Here is an 8,334-nt window from a genome sequence, read left to right on the forward strand (position 1 = left end):
GCTCCTCCCTTGCCACCCCCGCTGCACTGGGGACAGTGAGCTGGGTGGTGGGGCCCATGCACGATGAGCTGACAGGATCTCCAGTGAAATCAGCTTGGGGACTGAGGCCAACAAATCGATGAGCAGTGACAGCTCGACTCAAACGTTTCACACAGACTTCACGCCGTTGCGGTTGCAGAGACGTGGCGGAGACGTGGCTCTGGAGACCGGTGAGGGGAGCTTGTTGGCCACAGAGGTCAAGTGTATGTGTGCGCATGTATGTGCACTGCACGCACATGTGTGTGCGTGTGCCACAGGGTACAGGACCCATGAACAGACAGATCACCATGGGTCCCGAAGTCTACATCCCCTCACCCCAGTGACTCCAAGGGGTGGCCTGGCGATGGGGAAGGGCACCCAGGAGGGAGAGAAGGGGGCATCTGGACTACCCGGCAAAGGGCATAACAGGAGAGAGTCCTAACCAACGCACAGCCCGACGCAGGTGCAAAACCCGACTCAGCTGCTTATTCTCTGCATTTCAGGCCTAAGCTCTCTAAGCCTCAATTATACTATCTGCCAATTGGGTCTAACAATTCCCACGTTGAAGGTTAGTCAGGATTAAACAAGGCGAGGTAGGCATTCAATACACGATAACTATGTAGGTTACTGGTAGTTTTATTAGATCTCACATTTGCACAGGAGGACAGGCTGCCCATTTGTTCTGGAAGCTATCGCCAAGCCCCCTGCTTCTGCCTTGCAGTGAGCAGGACACCAGACACAAGGCCCTACCCTCAAGAGACTCACAAATACTAATAATGACGTGCACGAACGTGTATGTCCCAGCCGGCTGACTTTCGGAGGCGGTGTGGTTTGCTGCTTTACAAGCACAACCTCATTTAATCCCCTAGAGAACCCTGTGAGTTGGGGGCAGCTGCTGTCATCCTACAGAGGAAAAAACAGAGAAGTGAAGTAGCTTGTCCCTGGTCACCCAACGGGCGAGGGGCAGAGCCAAGATTTGAGTCAAGGACCTTCCTACCACGCACAGGCAGGACACGAACCTGCGTGACCTGAGACACCGACTGCTCACATCAAGGTGGCACCTGGGGCCGTGGGAACACTGGGGAAGGAGGATGTGAAGAGGGGTGGCTCAGGAAGAGATGGACAGGGAACTCCACTGCACAGGGACTTAAAGGCATGACGGCTTGGACAGCAGAAGGGGAAGGGTAGGCCAGGCAGGGAAGGCAGCCTGGGCAAAGGCCCAGAATGGTGACAGGGCAGCCCAACCCAGGCCTCCTCCCTTCTGCCTGGCTCCACCCTCCCGGCTGATGCGGCTCTCAAGGGCCTACTCACAACCTCTTGCCTCTGCCCGTGCTGTTCGCTGTTTGCATGCTGTGTCCCTTATTCTTCTCCCTTCCAAGCTCGGCGGGGGCAGGATTTGAAAACAAGCCTGTGGATCCCTGGCTACACTGCCCTGCTTCACAGAAAGGGTGAGACTTAAGCCAAGAGAGACCCAGGGTAGAGAGGAGTCTGCCAGGAAGAGCATAGTGAGCAGAGGGAACAGAATGTGCAAAAACACGAGGGCAGAGTCAGGACTGGGCCTGGATCTGTCCTCCTGCAAAGCCCAGAGTCCCCACCACCACCCACCAAACTCCAGGGCTGCAAAGCCAATGCTCCTTCCACTGCCCTGCCCGGGGGACGCAGGATGCGGGGGACGCTCACCCCTGGGGATAGAACCCCAGCTCCAATGTTGTTCAGCCCAGATGCTGCTTCTCCCTGAGCCTTGGCTTTCTCTCCTGTGACATGAGATGGTAGGCCCACCTCAAGAATTATTTGAGCAAAGGTAAGGAAAGTCTCTAGCACAGAGTAGGTGCTCTATAAATACCAACTGTCTGGAGCACCATGACAGAGCCCATTGGAGTGAGATTTCCCCAGCTCTCTGGGTCCTGGCATTGAGCCATTTCCTGACCAGGGAGCCAGGAAGCTCTGGAGGGCAGGGAGGCTCTGGGCTAAGCCTGGGTGGGGCTGCAATTTAGAGCAGTGAGGTTATTACGAAGATGAAACGTGAGCCCTGCCTCCTGGAGGCCAGTGTCAGTGTTGGCAAGAGGCCTGTGTCTGCCCTCAAAGCTGTGCTTTTCAAAAAGTCATCGTGCGGGGGGACTTCCCTAGCAGTCCAGTGGTTAGGACTCCACGCTTCCACTGCAGGGGGCCCAGGTTCCATCCCTGTCCGGGAAACTAAGCTGCGCGGTGCAGTGAAAAAGAAAAAAAAAAGAAAGACGTCATTGTGGGGCCTCCCCGTTACTCAAGGTACTCCATGGCCCAGCTGACACATGAGACCAGGAAGCAGCTGTCTGGAACCCCTAGCCTGACCCACCCCCCCAGCTCCCCATGTCAGGGAGGCAGCGGGGCCTGCGGGGCTGCTCCCCAGGCACAGGGCTGTTGGAGGTGGCCCCTTTGCCACTCTACCCTCTAAGCTTGGCTGTTATAGGGGAAGCTTGGGGGCCGCAGGAGGGGACAGTGGCACTTACTGGGCACCTTTTGTGGGCTCCTTGACTCCTAATGCCTCTGACAGCTAGGTATTAATATCCCCATTTCACAGATAAGGAAACTGAAGCTTGGAGAGGTCAAAGAAACTTGGACTGCTCAATCCAACACGACTTTAATCTCCCCTCCCTCCACTTGCAGAGGTTGTTGAAACTCCTGCAAAGTGTCCATCTTGGGCATACCTGGAAGAAAGTTCTTAGTGTAGGCTGAAATTAGCCCCGTGAAACTCCCGCTTTAGGCCCCAGCACCAGCTCTCAGCTGTACATGGCCTAGGCCCTCTGTCCCTAAAGCAGCCTCAGAGAATGAACCCAGCAGGACCTCCCCATTTAACCTGTGTGTCTCCCCTGGGTAACTGCTCCTCTCCGAGCCTCAGTCTCCCGACCTGTCAAATGGGGATAACGACAGCCCCTGTTTGAGGGGTGGTTGGGAGGCTCCAGGGAGTCAATAAACCTGGAATATTCCAGGAGCTTCCAGAGTCTTCAGAGAAGTTCCAGCCAAGGGGAGAGGCTTAGCGGGTTTCCAGAGGCCTGACTCACCTCCCCCAAAGGAGGAAGTGGCCTTGATCACGGCAGCCCTGCGGTGGGGGCATGGGACTCAATCTCAGAGCCTGGCATGAGCAGGTTCATCACACCTGTGCGATGGACCTGTGCGATCCTGGCTCCCCGAGACCTGACCCACCCACAGGTGGCTCAGTCTCACGAAAGGACAGCAGGGAGTGGGGACAGGTAGGTCTGGATTCAAGTCCCTTGTCTGCCACTTACCAGCTATGTGGTAATGTGGCTGCCAGTCACCTCTCTGCTCTGAGCCTTGGCTTCTCCAGCTTCGCAGGCCTGTCTCAGGGCTGTGGTGCTCAGCCGAGTGTGAGGCCAAAGTTGGGTGGCCCCTCAAGTGGAGAACCAGGCATGCTCCAGGGCTGGCCTCCGTTGGGGACAGCCAGGCTGCCCCTTTCATTGTCTTCCCTGCCTCGCTGCTCCCTGAGGGAGTGACTGGAGAAACACATCCAGAAGAAAGGCCCCATGTCTTTGCATATTCTGTTCCCCCTGCTCACCATGCTCTTCCTGGCATTCTCCTCTCTACCCTGGATCCCTCCCTCCAGGTTTAAGTCTCACCCTCTCTGTGAGGCAGGACACGCAGCAGAAAAGGCACATAGTCAGGAGTCCACTGATGGGAAAACTGAGCTGCAGAAAAGAGAAGTGATGCATCCATTGGAGGGGAAGAGCCAGGATTCCAGCCCAGGCTCTGCCGCTCCTCCTAACGCCTCTCCAGGCAGCACTTAAGACCCTCCTCAGTCCATCTCCGCCAGCCACGCCGCCCACACTCATTCCCACCTCGGGGCCTTTCCCCACATGGTGACCCCAACCTGGAAAACTTGCCCTTCTCTCCACCCACCTGACCCCTATTGACTTTAATATGAGGTTACCTGCCCACCAGGCCGGTCCTCAGCCCCTGGAGCACACTGCCCACCTGTCTGCTTGACCCTCCTCCCTGCCCAATTTCTATTCACCTCCCAGGTGGCTCTGAGTATGCCCCCTCCTTCAGGAAGCTCCCTCGGACCGACTGGACCAATTCCTCCTCTGAGCTCATTCCCGGACACCACCCCATTCCACCTGCTTCGTGATTTCTGGCTTGGCGTCTGTCTCCCTCCTCAGACTAGGGCTCTGTGGGTGGCACAGGAGGTCCTGTTCACATGTGTCGCCTCAGCACCCAGCACAGAACCTGATACAGACCAGGTGTTTAGTACTTGCTGTCCCTTCATGGAATCCATCCATCTAGCTTTTCATTCAACAAACGTTTATTGAGCATCAGGGATACAGCAGTGAGAAGACAGGCAGGGCTCTGCCCTAGTGCGGGTTACGTTCTAGTAACAGACACATACATGTATAACATAAGGTCACATGGGAATAGTTGCTGAGGAGCAACAGAGCAGGGAAAGAACAACCCAGTGGGGAGAGGATGGGGCGGGGAGGTAAGGGAAAGTCTCTCTGAGCAGGTGACATTGGATCGATGTAAATACCAGAAGGAAGTAGATACTGGGGAGAAGGAAGAGCAAGTGCAAAGGTCCTGAGGTGGGAATACACATGGTATGATGGAGGTCAGTGGGCAAGATGGGGGGTGGCAGGAGCTGAGGGCAGAGAGGGAGCAAGCGGGGGCCCCAGGCAGGACTCTGCTTTGACCCTGAATGAACTGGGAGCCATTGCTGGGTTTTGGGCAGAGAAGTGCAGGATCTGGCCTAAGTTCTAACAGGGTCACTCTGGCTGCTGCATAGAGAATGGATTCCAGGGGGCCGAGGGGGAAGCAGGAGAACCATGAGGAGGCTGATGCACTCATACAGGTGGGCAGTTCAGGTGGAGAAGGGGTCAAACTGCTGGTATATTTTGGAAGTAGAACCAACAGTATTTGCTGATGGTAAATGGGGGGTAAGGGTGGGGTGGAGAGAAAGAGAGCTTGAGATTATGAAAGAGAGAGAGAGACAGGAGTCAAAGATGATCCCAAGGTTTTTTGGCCGGAGGAACTGAGTGGAAAATGAAGGTGCCGTTACCTGAGATGGGGAAGGTTGTGGAGATGAATTTCAAGAGCTCGGTTTGTGACTGCTGAGGTGAAGCTGCCCCCTGGCCATCCAAATGGAGCTGTGGCAGGCAAAAGGCATCGGTTGGACAGGCCTGGAGTTTGGGAGAGAAGACCAGGCTGGGTGTGGGCACCTGCCGTATGAGTCCCCACGTCTTGCACATAGTAGGTCGTCAGAGAGTGCCTTGTGAGGGACACAAAGCTGGCCATAGCACAGCTCCTGACCTGTAGGTAAGGTGGACCAGGGCCCCGCGGGCCAACCACGGAGAGCCGCATCCTGAGGGGGGCACAATGGGCCCCGCCAGCATTCCTCGGATAACATGGCTGGAGGGTGGTCTGGGAAGGCCTCTTGGCCAAGGTGGCATAAGAATCTTGGCAGACAGAGATGGGGCGGGCATTCTGAGAAGGCAGGGCCTCTGGCTTTAGGGATGAGGTGGGAAACAGGAGGGGGAAGGCCCAATGGAGCCAGTGGGGCTGGGGTTAAGTGGATGGTGCAGGAGCCCAACCCCTGGCTCTAATCCAGGCTCTGGTACCTGAGGCAAGATACTTAAACCCTGAAGTCTCGTCTTTTCTTCTAAAATAGGAATGATAACCATATCCCCTGCATGGGTTGGTGTGAGGATCAAATGAGTTAATCCATGTAAAGTACCCAGAATAAAGTGATGGCAGGTTCTCGAAAATGTGACCTACCCATTAGTACTGAGTCCAGAGAAGGCGGTGTGCTCCAGCTGGGAGAACAAGAGAGAAATGAGGGGAGAGAACAGTGCATGAGGCCCAAGTGTGACATACCTGGGGCCCAGTTAAGGAGGGGAACTTTATTCCCTTTAGGCAATGGGGAGCCACGGAATGTTCTGTGCAGAGAGAGGAGCGGTGCTCTATTCAGTCCTCGATTATCCTCTACCTGTGCTCAGCTTGACGCACCCACTCCCATCCCAGGCCCAACAGTCCCACCCAGCAACCCACCTGCTGGGCTCAGGGGCACGTCTCACTAAGAGCTAACGCTTGGTGAGCTCTTAACTACATTAGTTCTCTCAACTGCCCCGTGTATGAGGTTTGTCCAATTATTAATATGGTTTGACGAATGAGGAAACCAAGGCACAGAGAACGTCACACAGATCAATGTCGTCACGCAGATGGTGGCTGGCAGAGCCGGGACACGAACAAACCGAGGCAGTGCACTCAGCTCCAGAATCTCCCCCAGCCTCTCCCGGCTCTGAGACAGACCCCAGAGCCCTTTGAAGTGGCCGGGCATCGTGTGGAGCACCCAGCACTAAGTTTCTCCCAGCAGGCAAGCTGGGGTCATTATGCCCACTCCCAGGGGCAGAGGCTGCAAGGTGAAGGGCCCCACAGCTTGTCCACGGAGGAGCTAGGACTCCAATCCCAGTCCCTTAGACTCCACATGCCCACACTAGGGACCTGGCAGGCACAACACCTGGAACCCAGAGCTTTCTCTAACCTGAGCCTGCATCAGGGGTGAGCTCCCTCAGCCTGGAGCTATTCCTGAGGTCCTCGCTCCCCTTTGGGAGGATGGGGAAGACAGTGGATCCGTCCTCCCAGGCTGCCCTGGGGCTCGTGTCACAGGCCCCTTCACTGTCTGTTCCCCTCCTTTATCCTTTCAAAGTGGTTTTTCATCCCAAGAATCGACCTGGCTCACCAGGTCCCGGCCCTGCCCTGCAGAGAGGAGACTGAAAATCAGGCTTAACTGCATCCTCTTAACAGTTTCACAGCCAGAAAAACCAGCAGAGGGAAATACAATGTTTGCAGACCGGGTCAGGTCCAAGGTCACGCCATAAAAATGGATTCCTAGAAAAACATAAACCAGCAATTTACCCAATGAATTTTATTGGCTCAAAAAAAAAAAAAAAAAGCTATCCCATTTGAATAACGAAGGGAGAGAAATCATTCCCAGTTCCTCCTTTATTAGTGAATAAGGACACACAAAACTCAACAGACATGAAATGTTCACATGCAGCTTCAGGACTGATTTATTAGCCGCTTTCATTTCATAAAACCCAGCATTTTCTATTAAAATAGGATGATGTCCAAAAGGTCTGTTTGCTTTAAGAAATTGTATTTAATACAGGTCAGGTCCTAGTTTTATTTTTTGTTTTTTAAACAAAGCTCATATTCTCCTGACTCCACGCCTGTTACTACAGCCAGAGGGAAACTGATTTCAGAATCCATCTGATAATGTCGGATTTCTTTGTGGCATCCACTTCATCGCTCAGCAGCCAGCCATGATGTCATAAGCCCATCAGATTTCCGGTAGGGGGGAAACGCTGGGGAATTGGAAAGAATGGATGTTTCTTACCCGTCAGGAAGGGGAGGGAAGGGGCTGGGTGTGTTTGGGAGGCGGGGGACGACGGGAGGCAGGCTCAATGTTTGTGATATTAAATGTCAGGCAGAAACCTGAAAAATCCAGCCACCCAGATGTTTTCTAAATATCCAGATGTCTGGCACCGAGCAGACCACACTCCTCCCGCCCCCTCCCGTCCCAAGAGGAGCTCGACATTTCGGCTTTGACCTCAGGTCTCCAGCGAGTGCGGGCTGCCAGGAGCTGTGCATCCTTGAGGCTGCCCACCCTCGGGTTGGGAATTTTTTCTAAATCTTTACACATGGATGACAGGAGTAACTACGTCCAGATTTTTAAAAGCTGTTGAAGCAGTGATTTGAAAAGTTCAGTCCCTGGAATTAGCTTCCACGGAATACACTATGCAAGCCAAAAAGGAGGGAAAAAAAAAATCCCTCAGCCAACACACACACAAACATATGTGACTCTTAAGCCATAGGAGTTAAAAACCCAAAACAAAACCAGCAAGTCTGAGAACCAAGGACTCGGAACTGACACTGAGAAGCGATGAGCCCTCCCACAGGAGCACGCTTCCCCCAAATCAGAAAAACACCAAACAGCTTTGTTCTTCCTGACAAAGCCCCTCGCTTCCAAGGAACAGACAGTTGCCAACAAAAGCACAGGGTAGAACTAATTTACACTCAGACTCGGGGTTTCGAGGAGTCATAAAGTACAGAAATGGAAATGGCTTTGCCTGGGAATCTGCCTCCCCACCACTGGCAATAGGGACCCCCGGGCCTGGGGGAGCCCCGCAGGCCACAGACGGAGCAGAGTCCTGGCTTCCAGTGGCCTGGCCACACGCCCACTGAGGCCACCTCCAAGGCCTGTGGCTAATTGCTCCTGAAAACCAGCCAAGAACGGCAGGCCCCTGGGGCCCAACCCTGCAGACTTCACAGGGA

General features: G+C 54.4%; 1 protein-coding gene and 1 long non-coding RNA gene across 5 annotated transcripts in view; both read right to left on the reverse strand.

The window, feature by feature from the left end:
* TCF20 (transcription factor 20) overlaps window positions 1-8,334 on the reverse strand; it is a 192,519-nt gene that overhangs the window by 180,380 nt on the left and 3,805 nt on the right. The window lies entirely within an intron of this gene.
* Window positions 639-5,027, reverse strand: LOC111186227 (uncharacterized). The gene is made up of 3 exons (XR_016395065.1): window positions 4,128-5,027; window positions 3,630-3,698; window positions 639-3,506 (listed from the first exon to the last, which is right to left on the reverse strand). It is a non-coding gene; the product is annotated as an uncharacterized LOC111186227 (long non-coding RNA).

This window comes from Delphinapterus leucas, chromosome 11 (genome assembly GCF_059928025.1).
Source record: "Delphinapterus leucas isolate spDelLeu-1000000601 "Yukka" chromosome 11, BTC_Dleu_Yukka2, whole genome shotgun sequence".
NCBI lineage: Eukaryota > Metazoa > Chordata > Mammalia > Artiodactyla > Monodontidae > Delphinapterus > Delphinapterus leucas.